This window comes from Protopterus annectens, chromosome 7.part1, assembly GCF_019279795.1.
Source record: "Protopterus annectens isolate FY-2018-M chromosome 7.part1, PAN1.0, whole genome shotgun sequence".
NCBI classification, from domain to species: Eukaryota; Metazoa; Chordata; order Ceratodontiformes; family Protopteridae; genus Protopterus; species Protopterus annectens.
The window spans coordinates 194993521-195009319 of record NC_056740.1 but is presented as its reverse complement, the minus strand read 5'-3'; the positions used below and the strand labels follow the sequence as shown (position 1 = coordinate 195009319).

General features: G+C 39.3%; 1 protein-coding gene across 1 annotated transcript in view; it reads right to left on the bottom strand.

The window, feature by feature from the left end:
- Positions 1–15799, bottom strand: part of LOC122807687 — a 1034636-nt gene that overhangs the window by 801225 nt on the left and 217612 nt on the right. The gene's annotated exons all lie outside the window — the stretch shown is intronic.

Below are 15799 nucleotides of genomic sequence, written 5' to 3'. Positions count from 1 at the left end.
TAAATAAGCACGTATAAGAGGTGTTAGATAAAGATTTGATAATATTAATGTACTCAATGGGTATATCATAGTGGGATAGCACTGAGAACAGAAAGTTACAGTTAACCTTATCGGAATGCTTTAGATGCATCCAGAATCATGGCATATCTAGGGTTTATGTCCTTCTTGGTAAGATTGATCATAGTTTCCATTGCGTTATCCCAGGTGTGTCTGTTGGACATGAAACCTGCTTGTTCTTTAGAGATAAGGAAGGGGATCATTTTAAGCCTTTCAGCTAATACGGATGATAACATTTTTATATCAATATTCATTAGTGAAATTGGCCTGTAATTGTTAGGATTTGATTTGTCCAAATTATTTTTGGGGATTAGGATGGTCTTGGAGTGATTGATATAAAGGTCCAATATTCCATTAATCAATATACTATTAAATAGCTTAAGTAAAATGGGAGCGAGGGCATCTTTAAAGATTTTATAGAAATCAGGGGAATATCCATCTGGGCCTGGAGCTTTCCCTGACTTGAGATTTCCAATAGCTTTTATTATTTCTAATTGACTCAATGGGGCAGATAATACTCCTTTCTGTTCTTCATTTAGCTTTGGGAATGTGATGTTGTTAAGGTAGTCATTTATTTCTGAAGTTGGGGTTTGGTATTCATAGCTACCATATACTCCTGAGTATATCTGGTAAAATAAGTTTATAATTTGGATGTCCGATTTGTGAAGTGTACTTTGGTATTAATCAGAGCTATCCTGGGTGAGGTCTGTTTATCAATTAGTCTAGCTAGTGCCTTAGAGTGAGTTTGTATCCATTTGGAATATTTAGTAATAAACCTTAGTTCTTGCTGTGAGTAATTAGATTGATGGAGATAAAATATGAGATGATTGAATTATTCAATTAGAGAAGAATGATTCACTTGAAGTTTCTCATCCAATTCTCTGATTTCGGACAAGAGATGATTTTTCTTTTCTTTGAAGGTATGAGGATTTTTGAATAACTATTCCTCTAAGTGTAGCTTTACACACTGCCCATTGGATGTCAAATGGGATATTTGAGTTCCGAGGATCATTGGCAAAATCTAATAGGGCTTGAGCTACCTCATTTTTTACTGTTGGGTTGAGTAAAATATTGTTATTAAGAGACCAATTACAGCCGTTATGGTATATAAGCAAGTTCTGAGTGAGGTTCATCAATAAGGTGATTTTAGAATGATCCGAAAAAAACGTTGGTGCACCTATATACTTTAATTGCCAGTTTGTGAGTATTTCTGATATTAGAAAGAAATCTATACGTGACCAAGAGTTATGACACCTGGAGAAGTATGTGTAACTGTTGTTGATTTGAGATTCGTCACCAAAGGATATAGGGTCAACTAGTCCAAAGTCAGAGATAAGATCCAACAAGGCAAGGGAGGCTTGTGAGTTGTATAGTTTGGTTTTGTTAGAGTGGTCAATACTAGGGTCAATTACTGCATTCCAATCTCCCCCCAGGATGAAATAGTGACTTGGGAAATTTAATAGAATAGAATATTGTAAATTTTTAATATAAATTGCTGTTGACTTGAGCATGGACCATACAGGTTTAGGAACCCTAATGATTTGTTCAATGGTGGGGATTAGGCAGGTGAAGTAACACCATCTCCCTTCCTGGTCTGTACCTTTGTCAATAATATTTATTATTTATTTATTTATTTTACATTTGTTAACCGGGTTAGTCTGGCTGAGCTTTTGGCTCATTTTCAGCACAGACCCAGGGAGAAAAGCTCCTCAAGACTAGAAAACAATTTATTAAATTTTAGTAACATAGTAGTAACAATTAGCTATAGGATCTTACAAGCAGAGACCTGGAGAGAAAAAAGCTCCTCAGGCAATTCAATTATACAGAGTATTAACAATTGGCAGACAAGTATGTGAGTTGTTACAAACAAGGTTTTAATCAATTAGCAGAAGAAAATGTGACTAGTTACAATATTATTTAAGCTGCTTAGAGCAAAATGAGTTAATAGTTAGGCAGATGCTTATTTAAAGTGGGTAGGATCTAGTTGTAAAGGAGTTTAGAAACAAGAAAGGAAAGTAAGAATGGCTAGTAGGAGATGTAGGGGAGGTAGAGTATAGGAGACAGACTAGACAGGTAGGTTGTTTTGAGACTAAGAATTAAGAGTAGTTGGAGATAGAGGAAGGGAAGAGTTAGAAGAGGCAGGGGAATAGTGTTAGAGATACATTAAGAGTGAGGTGGTGAAATAGGTGAAAGGATGGTGGTTTCAGGGTGGTTGGCTACAGTGGCAAGACCACTTTGTTTTTAGGTATTTCCTTATGGCTAATTTGAAACTTTTGCTATGCTGGAGGGATTTTATTTCCAAGGGGAGTTGGTTCCAGGATATATCTGGGTTATAGGTTCATAGGTTCATAGGTTCGTACTAGGCTATCTGCCCTAAGGCATTTATAAGCCTAGCCAGAGTGTATGTGGCTTACACCACCCCTTAGGATGAGAATACTACGCCCTTTTAGGGTTTAGTTTACTATGCCTCTGTCTAGTAGTGACACAGAGATCTCCCATCCATTCATCGAGATTTCTCTTGAATAGAGTCAGTGAGGGGCTCTGCCTAACATGGACTGGGATTCTGTTCCAGAGTGTAGGGAGCCTCTGGGTTATGAATCTGTCCCTCCAGCACATCCTATTTATTTCTGTGTTGAGGTTTAAGTCACTTGTTCTCGTGGCTCTGATGGATTTGGATTTTCTGAGGTGGAGCATGTCCATTAATTCAGGATTGGACATGGCCTTGTACGTCAGGCACAGATCACCTCTGAGTAGGCGGTATGCGACTGAATAGAGCTGGAGTTTTTCAGTCGGGCGGCATATGGCATATGTTTAAGACCCTTTATCCTCTTGGTGAGGAACTTTTGGGGTCTTTCCAACTGCTGCAGGTGTCGGGTGAGATACATCCCAAATGGGGCATTGTACTCAATCATTGGCCTGATAAGAGAAGAGTACAGGGGCACAATGACCTCTCTTGATCTAGATGTGAAACCCTTCATGATAAGGTGGGCAATATAGAAGGTCTTCCTAACCACTTTGGCAATGTGAGTGTCAAATGAGAGGTTACTGTCAACCTGGGTCCCTAGGTCCCCGATTACCTCTTCCGTACTTAATGGATTACCGCCTATGTGGTAATTTGTCGGTACCTTGTTTTTCCCAAAGGGTATGACTATACATTTTTTGGCGTTCAGCTTAAGGCCATGGCTCTGGCACCAGTTATCCATTTCTATGAGGCCTCTCTGAAGGATGTTTGTGTCCGCTGGAGTATCAATTATGGCAACCAGTTTGCAGTCATCTGCGAACTTTGTCAGCCACAATCCTCCTATGTTTGCCTGTACCTCGGAAAAATAAATGCCGAACAAGAGGGGTCCCAGGACTGAGCCCTGTGGGACACCGCTTTTGACTGGCTTAGAGTCTGACATAGCTCCAGCAACTCTGACCATGTGGGTTCTGTCCTTGAGCCAGGTTTGCAACCCATCTTGTGACATATGGGTTTACATTTAAGCTGGTGAGTTTGTCTATGATGCCCGAGTGGGGTATTGTGTCAAAGGCTTTTGCAAGGTCAAGGTAGGCTGTGTGAACTGCCTTACCCTCATCAATGGCCTTAGTGACTGTTTCAAAAAAGTCGACCAAGTTCAAAAGGCAGGATCTGCCCTTGACAAAGCCAAATTGGGTAGGATCCAATGTCTGTAGGTCCCCAATGTCTTTGTTTATGAGTTCCATAATGATCCTCTCCATAGCTTTGCAGACCAGGCTCGTCAAGCTTATGGGGTGGTAATTTCCAGGGTCCGTAGAAGCGGTAATTTCCAGGGTCCGTTATAGAGAAGGCAGCCTATTTTGGTTTTGGGTTTGTAGATGTCTAATAATTCTTAATTTGAGATGCGTAGCGTCCTTGCAGGGGAATATTTGGATATGATATTGGAGAGGCTGGGGTAGAAGGAGGGTAAGTAGAGGATAGAGTGGAGGATTCATAGTTGGTATAGTTGGAGCAGCTGAGGGAATTCTAGCCAGTCTAGTTGCTGTAGTAGCAGTGGTGTGACTTGTAGGTTTGGTTAGCTGCAAATCTGGTGATCTTATTATAGGTAGTTTCAAGCTTGGAAATAACTGCAGAATTCAGGTTTGCGAATATGTGGCAGCTGCAAAGGAGTGTTACAGCTGAGTCATCAGCATATTGCACAAGAGATGACTGGGGACAAGAGGAGTAGAGCAAGTTGGTGAAAATATTAAAGAGTAGTGGTCCAAGCATGGATCCTTGGGGGATTCCCATTTGTACAGTGAGAGGGGAGGATAGTGCAGAGCGCCGTTTAACTGATTGCTGGCGGGTAGAGAGATAGCTGGAGAATCAGGAGATAGTAGGGGGAGAGAAATGTAAGTTAGTGAGTTTATCTAGAAGGAGTGGGTGAGAGACCGTGTCAAAGGCTTTATAAAGGTCAAGGAATAGGCATGAGACAAGTTTATTGTTATCCCGAGCTAGGGTGTCGATGAACGATATGAGTACAGTAGTTGTACTATGCTTGGGACGGAAACCATGCTGTGTGGGTGTGAGAAGGTTTTCCTGGTGAAGATAATGCATTACCTGCTTGTGAATGCATTTCTCTAGGATTTTTGAGAGTGGAGAGAGTATGGCAATTGGTCTGAAGTTGGATATATTTGAGGAGTTGCCCCCTTTGTGAATGGGTAGAGTAAAGAAATTCTTCCATACAGTGGAGACATAGGATTCAGAAATGGAATGGTTGATTAAGATGGATACAGGACAGGCAAGAGGTTCAGAGGCAATCTGCAGGAAGTAAGAGGGTAGCTTGTCAACAGATGGGGAGCAATGTTTAAGTTTAGAGAGTAATGACTTTACATAGGTAGTTGATACTGCTTTTAGAGAAAAGGAGTTATGAGGGTTTGGAAGAGGTATAGAGTTTGTGGGGGTGCTACTGTTGTTTCCGGGGGGGGGTTATTATGGAGGTTATTGAGTTTATAAAATGATTGTTAAATTTGTTGGCCATGTCTTCAAGTGTTGGAATGGGACATGGGTTAGGACAGAAAGGGTTTCCTGGATGATTTGTTGGCTATGTCTTCAAGTGTTGGAATGGGACATGGGTTAGGACAGAAAGGGTTTCCTGGATGAAGAGTGTTTAACAGAGCTCTAGAATTTCTTTGGGTCTGATTTAAGAGTAGAGGGAGGATTGGCATAGAAGTTTATTTTGTCATAATGGATGTTTTTTTTTTTTTTTTTATTTTATTTCCGAGTTCTTTATATTTCTGAAGAAGAGAAGGGGTCCTAGTTTTAGTCCACATTTTCCAAATCCTATCGCGGTCTTTCATGAGGGTTCTGGTAGATTTAGTGATCCAGGGAGCAGTATTAGATTTGATTCTAATTGTGCGAAGAGGAGCAAGGGAGTTAAGAATGTTTAGGAATGTAGTGCTGAAGGAGTGGACAGCTTCATGTAAAGGAAGAGTGGTAAGTTAAGACCAGTTAATTTTGGAGAGCTGGTGAATAAAGGAGTTAGGACAGAAATGCGAAAGTGAGCGGGTTAGGTTTGGTAAGGTGGGGAGTATGTCTGGTAACTGTTATAGGGCAGTGGTTGCTGAAGGCATGTGGAAGGGTTTGGGAGTTATGATAGCTTTGAGGGTGGGAGACCAATATCTAGTCAAGAAGAGAGCTAGGTAGGTGAGATTTATTAATGTAGGTTGCGGTTGTGATTAGCTGCTCAAACCCATGTAGGTTTATACAGGAAGTAGTATTGGGAGCTTGTATTGTAAGCCAATCAATATTTACATATCCCAGTATAATTATTTCATTGTGGATGGTATGTGAGAGGTGAGATAGGATGTTCTCAAGTACGTTAATATTATCACCAGGGGGAATATAGATTGCTGTGGCAGTTATGGTGTTGAAACTGTTAAGTTTGAAGTTGGTCAGTAGGAGTTCAGCTGGTGAGAAGGAGGGTAAGTCTAGCGTGGGACTGATTTGGAAGCGACAATTGGAATAGAGTATGGAGACTCCTCCTTTTCTTTTAGGTCGATCTAATCTAAGATTATTATAGCCAGGAGGGATTATTTCACTCTCCAAATGGTATGGTTTAACCATGTTTCAGTCAGGGTAACTATGTCAGGAGTATAGTTAGCTAGCCAAGCATGGAGTTCTTCAACTTTACTTACAAGGCTCCTAACGTTGATAGAGCAGAATTGTACTTGTCTTTGTGGGTTGGAAGATTTAGATGGGGGGGGGGTTATTGTTCAGGGTAGTGTCTGTAGGGCCTGGGTTAGGATGAATGTCACCAGATAGAAATAGAGGTTTGTAATGGGGTTTTAATTTGAGTAAGAAGACTTTTTTTTTGTTTTAAAGGGGAGGGGGGGGTACATTTTTATTTTAGGAATGGGAGTGGTGGGGGGAAGGATGGAGGGACAAATTAGTAGACAGGGTTGTGGTGTAGTACTTGAGTTAGGAGTGATGTTGGAGGGATGGAAATAGGGAGTAGGTAGTTGTGAGTGATAGGAGGTGAGGTGATAGAGTATAAGGAGTAGAGAAGGTAAGAGTATAGTTTGAGTTGTAAGAGGCATGTCACTTTATGGGATTTAGAACAGAGGATGTGAGGAAGGGGTGGGAGTAAGGTATAGTAGTCTTTGATAGTGGATAGTAGGTATGTGTGGGGAGGAGCAAAGAAGGGAGGTAGTATGAGAACAGGAAGTAAAGGGGTGGGAGATTTGGGAGGAAGTGAGGGTGTGTGGTTGTATGGATAGCTATAAAGGTAATGATATGGGGGGGGTGGGTGGGGAGCAAACGGAGTAGGGCTACACCTTCCAGATAAAAACTATCAGCTAGTCCAGGGACACTTACTAGAGATGCTACACTTGGAGGGCTTTCCTCTGCAATTAGACCAAATATAATAGTGGGTTTAAATGAAGTTTTAATAATAATTGCCACCCCTTTTGAATCAGAACGGTTTCCTGCTGGAATAATGTCTTTTATCCATTTCCTTTCCTTCTCATTTATCCAGTCATCGTCTACCATATGTGATTCTTGAACAAAGGACATATCAGATTCTGATTTTAGAAGGTGCATTAGATTTCTTTTTGTCCAAGCCCTCGAACATTCCAAGAAATTAGTTTCCACTATTCATCCATAATTAAGCGAGGTTCTAATTAACCTGATAATAAATATAAGATAAGATAGGTAAAGAGGGGGATAATAGATGTGTGGCTCACAAAATATATTAAATATATTAAAGTTAAGTAAGTGTATAGAATCAAACAAAAAAGCAGCACTGAACTCTCTCAAAATTACCCCTGTGCCTACCCCACGTATCCCCTGAGAGAGAAAAAAGGGAAGAAAAAGAAGTTAAACATGACCTTAGGAATGATAGAGAGTTAACATAAAAATAACCATATTTACATACTATGTACATCAAGAACCTTACTTAACATATTCACTTGGCTCTTAACTGGAAGAAAATACCAATTCTGAAGGGTAACATTTAAGAGAAAAGTATCTAGGTATAGTAGTTTTACAGCTTGCGTAATAAGGTATAATATTGTAAAGATAAGTGTAATTAAATCACAGAAGTACACAATTTAGGTTAACCTTTTAGGCTCATTCCATTAATCCCTATTCTTGTTTTTTTAAATTTACATATATTGTATAAAGTATTGAAGATTAAGTACAATCCTCCACATAAATACCCATAGTAAGGCGATTCATATATTGAAAACAGACATGTAGTCAATGTATTGATGTTAACTTTGATAGTATAAGAAAACCTTATAAAGCAGATAATGCCCAAGTTTCTTGAGTCACGTGTTACGATCTAGAGCCTACAATTGGGTATGTCTAAATAATCGTATTTCTCTAAAGGCATATAAAATTAAACCATATCAAAAGCAAAGTCAATTAAGCTTGTGTAGGTTAAGAACACTATAGGAAGCCTTCCTAAGAAAAGTTATCTTCAAAAAATACATAACGAAGTTTTCATCATCACAAACAACAAACAATTTGCATTGAGATCAGTATCACAGCAAGTTGTAAATGATTCTCAAAGCCAAGGTCTACTTTACCTCGTTAACCAAAAATATATTGCATCAAATATCTATAAAAATACAGTAAACCCCTAACCCCTATAAGGGATTATGTAGTCGCAAACTACTCGTACTCATAAGAAAGCATGTCCGAGCTGCATGCGCTGTCCAGACATCTTGCCCCTCTAATAGACTACACTAAAGCTAAGGAGAGTACCTGTTTTTGCATAATTTGCCTAGCTCCTAGACCTTTGTATTTGTACTGGCCAAAATGTTAATATATCCAAAATTACCCCATTAAAGCAGTTAACAATATTCTAATCTAAAATGGTAAAACAGATAAGTAAACATTTCTATGTAAATACACTATAGAGAGATGTCAGGCTAAAATGGCTAAAATGCCTTGAAAGATTGCAATCTCATTTCTCAACATTACAATATTAAGTTGGTGCCCCTAATTATTTACAGGCTTTAGACCACTAATCATCAACTTCAAAGAGCATGTAGCAAAATACACACCATACTTGGATGCATAATAAGTACTAGTCCATTGAGCTTACACTCAAAAATCCATCTTCTATAAGTTCCATGAGGGACTGATTTTTGGAAACCCACCAGATCACACAAACCTGAATGCATAAGATCCCATTATAAATAGCGAAAGTTCATCAGATCAATATAAAGATGTATGCGGTTCGTTGACTACATGAGATATCTACGGATTTCTAATAGAACTAAAATAGTGCTGAGCCCTTAGTAGATCTTATAATAAAAAGTTGCACAAGACACAGTTTTCCTAATTAATTACACTACTTAGTTGTTACATCAGGGAAATAGACCAAAACACTTAAATGTAGGGCGTTTAATTAGTCGTGATTTTTAAGCAAATTAAACTTGACAGGAACTTGGCAGCCACTTCCTGAAAGGGACATGAAACATGTAGAGCACAATCCTGCTTTCCTTAACGTAAAAAAAAAAAAAAAAGTTTACTCTGAGGCATTAATATCAGCAGCCATCACCATGGATGTCTTGTAAAGCAAAGTGTTGCCTTGGTACTGGTAGTACAGATGTGAGTTCTAAATTTTGAATTGCATACTAAAACCACAAAGTGTGATGCTTGTAAGCACTCAGGCAGCATACACAACCCTTGTTCACACTGTGAGCTATCAACCTAAACTTCACATTATTCACCAGTACACTTCACAAAAATATAGTGATTCTTAGCCATACGTGAAATATGTTCTCATCTGAATTAATGCCACATAGATTGCTATTTGTTTTTGTCTGAAATGGGCTAGCCACTATTTTAAGTGTCCAACTATGTATTAATAAAAAAGAAAAGCAGATTGAATTCCAGTATGAACTGGTAAACAAACATTGGGAGTCAGAGCATCTTTGCTTGTTGCGACTAATAAAGTTTATGCTATTTTTTTTTTTCAGTAACATACAACCGATGTAGTTAATGGAATGCATGATTTATTGAGCAGTATTTCCCCAGTTGGATAACAGTGTGAAAAATATTCAACGAAAACACTTTAAATGAACGGCAACAAAATATTTTTCATGGGGGGGAATAAACCCTCTGTACCCACTACACTCCCTGCATTATAAACCCACCTTCATGCTCACACAGTCATGATGAAGGAACCGCAGAAAAGAAAGCTATTCTCAGCAAAATCTCGCTTGCACTGCTATAAAACAATGAAACAGTCAAATTATATTTGTATTTCACGTTAATGTGCACTACAACTATGAACTGTAACCTGCTTTCAGGGAAGCTTATTTGTATCTCATGCATTCATGGAGCTGTGCTTCATCATCTGTATATTGTCGCACAGTGATTTGTATGCACTATGTATTACAACATCCTAGTCGCTTCCCTTGCAATGGTGCACTGTGTATTGAGCAATTTTACCATTAAAAAAATCTGTCCTTAAGAGTTTTTGCCCTGCCCGATTGTCATCAGGAAGAACCCACACAATATATGTCAAAATCCCTGTTCCTGCTCAGCACTCCACCACTCTGTACAGATAGAGTGATGCTCTGGAAGGCCACAAACCTCATGAAGTGTAGTAGTCAAAGACAAACAAACAAATTAAATAACTTTTTAACCCAAAAGAAAGCAACTACAACCTGTACATTACAAAATTCCACTCAGCAAGATAGCTGAAATCCACATCAGATCAGTCCCCTTCCAGGGCGAGGCCTGAACACTGATCTGTTCCTGGCCAATAGAAGACAAAATATATCCTTAAAATAAACTCAAAACACTGTTCAAAAACCCAGAATACATCCAAAATTAAGTTACCAACTGAGACCATTAGGAGAAAATATCAGTAAGAAGTATTCAACCCACCTGAAATCAAAGGCATGAGCCTGCGTGGTCAGAAGAGGCGAACAGCAGTGCCAATGTCAAAATGAAAGCCTACATGCATGGAGAGAAAAGGCTTTGAAGCTCAACACCTGGACCGCAACTTGGAATTTCCCTGCAAGCAACCACTGCTCCGATAGCAAAGCAGCAGGCAACAGCCCCACAACCGAGAAGGCTTCACATCTTCACAATCTGCAGAGTACAAAGTCCCGAGCTGCCTGAAAGCAGAAACATCATGAGAGTGAAGTTCTCCCCGAGCTCCCACCCAGCTCCCAGCACCAGCCCGGCAGACTGCACAAACTGCGGTATGCCTCACCAATCACCAAAATGGGCCACCCCCTACAAAGCAGAAAACTGACCGATAGCAGTCCCAATAGGGGGAGCTGATCTCCACTCTTCACAACCTCAAAACAGCCACAAAGATATTTCAGACCACTCTCAGGATGACAACAAACACTGTCGCCAGCAGAACCCCAGCCAATTTAGTCTATCAGCTACAAAACAAATGTGATAATTAACTGGCTCAAAACACAGCAATAGAAAAAGGGTACAAGGGAAGAACACAGAAAACAGAACACCAGAAATCATATGATGTCCAAAAAAGTGAACAAGTCCTAGGCAAAATAACCATTAAGAAAACCTGACTGTTTCCTTTTTTCTTTTTATTTTATTTTTTCTTCAGACATCATGTTGTCAACGACCAGCAGGGCTTGACAAGCATCTCCCACTGGCAATAGGAGACAGGTCCGATGCATCTCAGGCTGGCTGAGTTAGAAGGAAGTCATGTTGAGTGACGTCAGTGTTCCAGCACCTAGTGGAACCAGGTAATGTTACAAGAAGTATGACCCACTGTGCTCCCCAACTCTGCGACTTCATTCCTGGGGATCTGGATAATGGAAATTTAGGCCAACACAAATATGAAGATTACTTTGAATTGGAAGAAACTCATCAGAAAAAAGGGCAGTTACTTGGTATCAGAAAGCTTGATACACACTCTGGTTGGCAAAATTTGAGGAAAAAAACTTATTTTCATGCCTCCGGAGATTTTCCAAAACATTTAAGGAAAATAAGATGGGTTTCCTTAGGTGAAGACATGTTGAATTTATTTTCATTATGGTGAAAGGACAACATGTTAGGGAAACGCATTTGAAATTTGATACTGCGCTTGATGATCTGTGAAGAATGGTGAAAGTTTGTGATATTTCTCTATAATTTCTTGGGGGAATCTTAGGAAATCGAGATTTTGTACGTGTTCCATGTGAAGTGTTTTTGTTTTCTGTAGCCAGAAAGGATGGTTTGGCACATTTTGATAATTTAGGAACTTGGTTTGGCACATTTTGATAATTTAGGAACTTTACGTATATGAATCTTGGTAGAGTAGTGTTTGATTTCTGTATAGTGCTCGATGCGCCCTCTCAAGTAGGCAATCAGTCTGTAAGTGACTTGGCAGTAGTAATGCTTTGAAGGTTTGTTTTAAGAGTAGAAAGCAACCGATTATGTTCATATTTTTCTGGCAAACCCCTAATGATGAGATTGTTCTGCCTGTTTCTTGCCTCTAGATCCAGGATTTTTACTTGCATATCAGTTAGGGCTTTGTCTTTGGATAACAGTTCGGATTTTAGATTAGCAATTTCCAACTCACTGGATTTGGATCCATCTTCCACAAGGTCCATTCTTGCAGCTATTTGGCTAACTGCACTACCGAAGGTGTTCAGTTCTGAGAATCTTTGAACAGCAGTTTGTAACGGTAAAAGGGCACATTTCAGGTCTTCCATGTTTATGGTGCATTCAGCCTTTTGTTTGGGACCATCTTTTATCTGCTCCTGTTGTATCTTAATAGTTTTCTGTCTTTTTGTTGCAACTTCTTTTTCAGGGGAAGCAATAGCTGACAGCTTTGTCTTTGGATAACAGTTCGGATTTTAGATTAGCAATTTCCAACTCACTGGATTTGGATCTATCTTCCACAAGGTCCATTCTTGCAACTATTTGGCTAATTGTACTACCAAAGGTGTTCAGTTGTTCTGAGAATCTTTGAACAGCAGTTTGGAACGGTAAAAGGGCACATTTCAGGTCTTCCATGTTTATGGTGCATTCGGCCTTTTGTTTGGGACCATCTTTTATCTGCTCCTGTTGTATCTTAACAGTTTTCTGTCTTTTTGTTGTAACTTGTTTTTCAGGAGATGCAATAGCTGACAATTTTGTTTTAGATGTTTGAGTATCCATTCCGTCTAATTCCTTAGGCATTTTAGTACTTCGATCTTACTTAGATTTTCCTCGTGTAGTCGCTGTCTGTTGCTTAGGAGGTAAAGCCTCCAGGCCTCTAATCACCACGTGGAAATGTGTTCTGCTGACTGGTAGACGATAAATTATATGCTTAAATGCTGTATTTGTGGAGGATTTTACAGATAAAAAAGATTAATCCAGTGGCTGTACACACTCTGCTCTTCTGTAGAAGGTTTTTATAGTCCAGATTTCTGGCTATTGTAGAGTTTGACTGAAATTGTAACAGAGCCTTGTGGGAAGGGTGCTACTCAGACGACCATCATCTTGGAATCCCATCTTCAACTGTGCTTTTGAAAAGTGGACAGTTATTCATTGTCTCTAGTATATTGCTGCCACCTACAGCCTATTAGTGGTAGTGCATTACTGAGATGAACGAGAAATGAAAGGATATGCGGAGTGCATACAGGAGGCAGTTTATTACCCTGAAGCACCACATAAGGAATGAATATATGCTACGGAAGGAATGGTGAATTTAATACAATTGACAGCTTGCAACCTTAAAGCTGGTGTCAACTCGCTTAGTCACTAGTCTTTGTGCTTGTGATTTAGATCAGCTAAGCTCAACATCACAGGGTTTTGATTTGTCTGGTCAAGTCAGATTTCAGCAAAATCCAATCAGGTGAATCTGATTCAAAGAACTGGCATTCACTAAAATATCTTTCTACATGGCAGGAAAGTCCCACATACCCCTTTGTGCAGGGGTTAATTAATAGAACTAAGATGTTGTATAGCTTGGAATAAGTTATAAAATGTCAAATCACTGAACTGTTTGTCTAAACAGGTTTCAAGAAAGCAACCAAATAACTACCATAGTATTACAAAAGCTCAACAGCGGATAAAATTATCATCATCTGCATAGTTTATCACCATATGTCAGAAGAAAACAAATGATTAGATGCAAGAAAGACATTTGGAACAGCAAAGTCAAAGGCTGAGGATAGGAGGAAAGGATAGCCATTTGTGACAAAAAGGGAGATATTCCCTTGCATACCTGAAAATGTTTTAAAATGATGAAAAGGAAGAAAATGTGACATTAATAAAATGGACAGGGATGGGCAGAAAAGTGTGGTGAAAAGTCAGAGCTGCTAAAAGAATACTTTTGCTCACTTTTCATGCAGGGATATTTACCAAATCCATTCTTCAGAAGTGCCCAAAATAAGAGATAACATGAGCCCTTTTACAGAAAAAGAGGTCTTAAAAGGCTAAAAAAAACAAAAACAAAGGGCACACAACAAAATTCTTAGTAAATTAAGAGATGAACTGGTAAAAACACTACATAGCTTTTTAACAACTCGGAAAAGTACAGGGTTAATTATGAGTTGAGCAAGGTAGATGGGATTCCCTTTGACAAAAATGGTACCAAGAAAGATGCTGGAAAAAAATTATCTGTCTATTTTTATAAGGTACATGCAGGGGATATAGAGGCAACGCAAACCAAGCACAATACCGGTCAGACAAAAGTAAAAAAAAATTTGGGGATATACTGTGGTAGTATAAAATCATTATTTATTTACTTTTCTGGCTGAAGGGATAAAGACAAAATGTTGTCATAAACCAGTTAAATGGAGAACTTGATCCTGATTTATGCTTGTTTGTAGGGGAAGTCTTAGGTGAAGAAAGTAATGGACTACAGACAGATTTTTGTGGATTCCACAGAAAAATCTGCAACAATGAACTCCCACAGTAAACTCCCATGAGATAAGCATGTGCTATATCTCATGAGTAGTGTACTGCACAATAAAAATTGAGAACTAGGAAATATAGTTATTTCACCGGAGTATAAAAATCTTTGAATAGTATTTAAAATGCAGGTAAAATGTTAAGTGTAGATCAGAGTGCATGTGCTGTGTGCTGTCTCTTTAAGAAGCATGTAACGTACATGATGTGCCATTCCTAGTACCATGTTGAGAGTGCAGCCAGAGAGTAAGCATGTATGATTCCAGCAGTTAGTTTGTATATAAGTTACTTAACTTAAAGTCAGTAATATTCTATCGTGATGTGTTTGTATAAAATAAAGCTGCTTGAACGGAACCCATGAAGACTTTTCTATTGTGTCCAAAGTAGGAGACTGACACTAAGGAAACATGACAATGGGGTACGTAGAAGTTTGAAGGTCATAATAGTTTGCTTGCATATGTTTCTAAGAGTCTTGCCCCCATCCTAGTAGTTTATGACACACCTGCTCGATGCCACCTGCTAGAAAAAGCAAGTGCTTAAACACCCACTAGCCCAATCTCTCATTCCTGCATAGCCCCAACACCCAATTCTACATGCAACCCTTGTGAGCCCTAGTCAAGAACCACTGAGAAAGTACAGTTGTGTACACTTACCATAAATGTAGATGTTAGAGTATATTCACTGTTGCAGTCATCACATTTGGGTTATCTGTTTGCAGTAGCCCTCAGTCAGCCGGATTATCAAAGTCTTGTGTCCTGCGTCGGTTGCTGTCTCATCTTCTGTGATGTCAGGTAGTCAGGGGTATAAAACATACATCCGACGCCATATCCGTTTTTCTTGCCCCAGATGTCAGGTGCCCCCTAATTGGGAGCAAATAAAATTAAAAAACACAAAAATATACCTCCAACCAAAAGCAAATACACCAAAAAGGCTTTTAAGCATAGTAAAAGAAGGTAGAGGTATAGCCAGAGAAAAGTAGGGGGCTGGAGGGAGGGTAACCAGGACTGCAACAGTGAATACACTCTAACATCTACATTTATGGCAAGTGTACACAACTGTAATATATTCTTCGTGTTTCACTGTTGCAGTCATAAGTGTATACAACTGTACTGTGTTCTTAGTGTTTCACTGTTGCAGTCATCACATTTCAGTAGATTCCCAAAGCTAAGGATGGGAGGAGGAAATTATATAGCCTTAGGACCAGCAATAAGGCCCTGCAAGACTGCAGTGGCAAATCCAGCTCTGGAATTAGAGAAAATAGGCAAATGGTAATGCTTGGTGAAAGTATGTACAGAATTCCAGGTAGCAGCTTCTAGGATGTCCCTGGTAGGGACACCTCTGAGAAAGGCTGTGAAGTTAGATACAGCCCTGGTTGAATGGGGTCGAATCCCCTGTGGGACAGGTTTTCCATGGTGCTTATAGCAG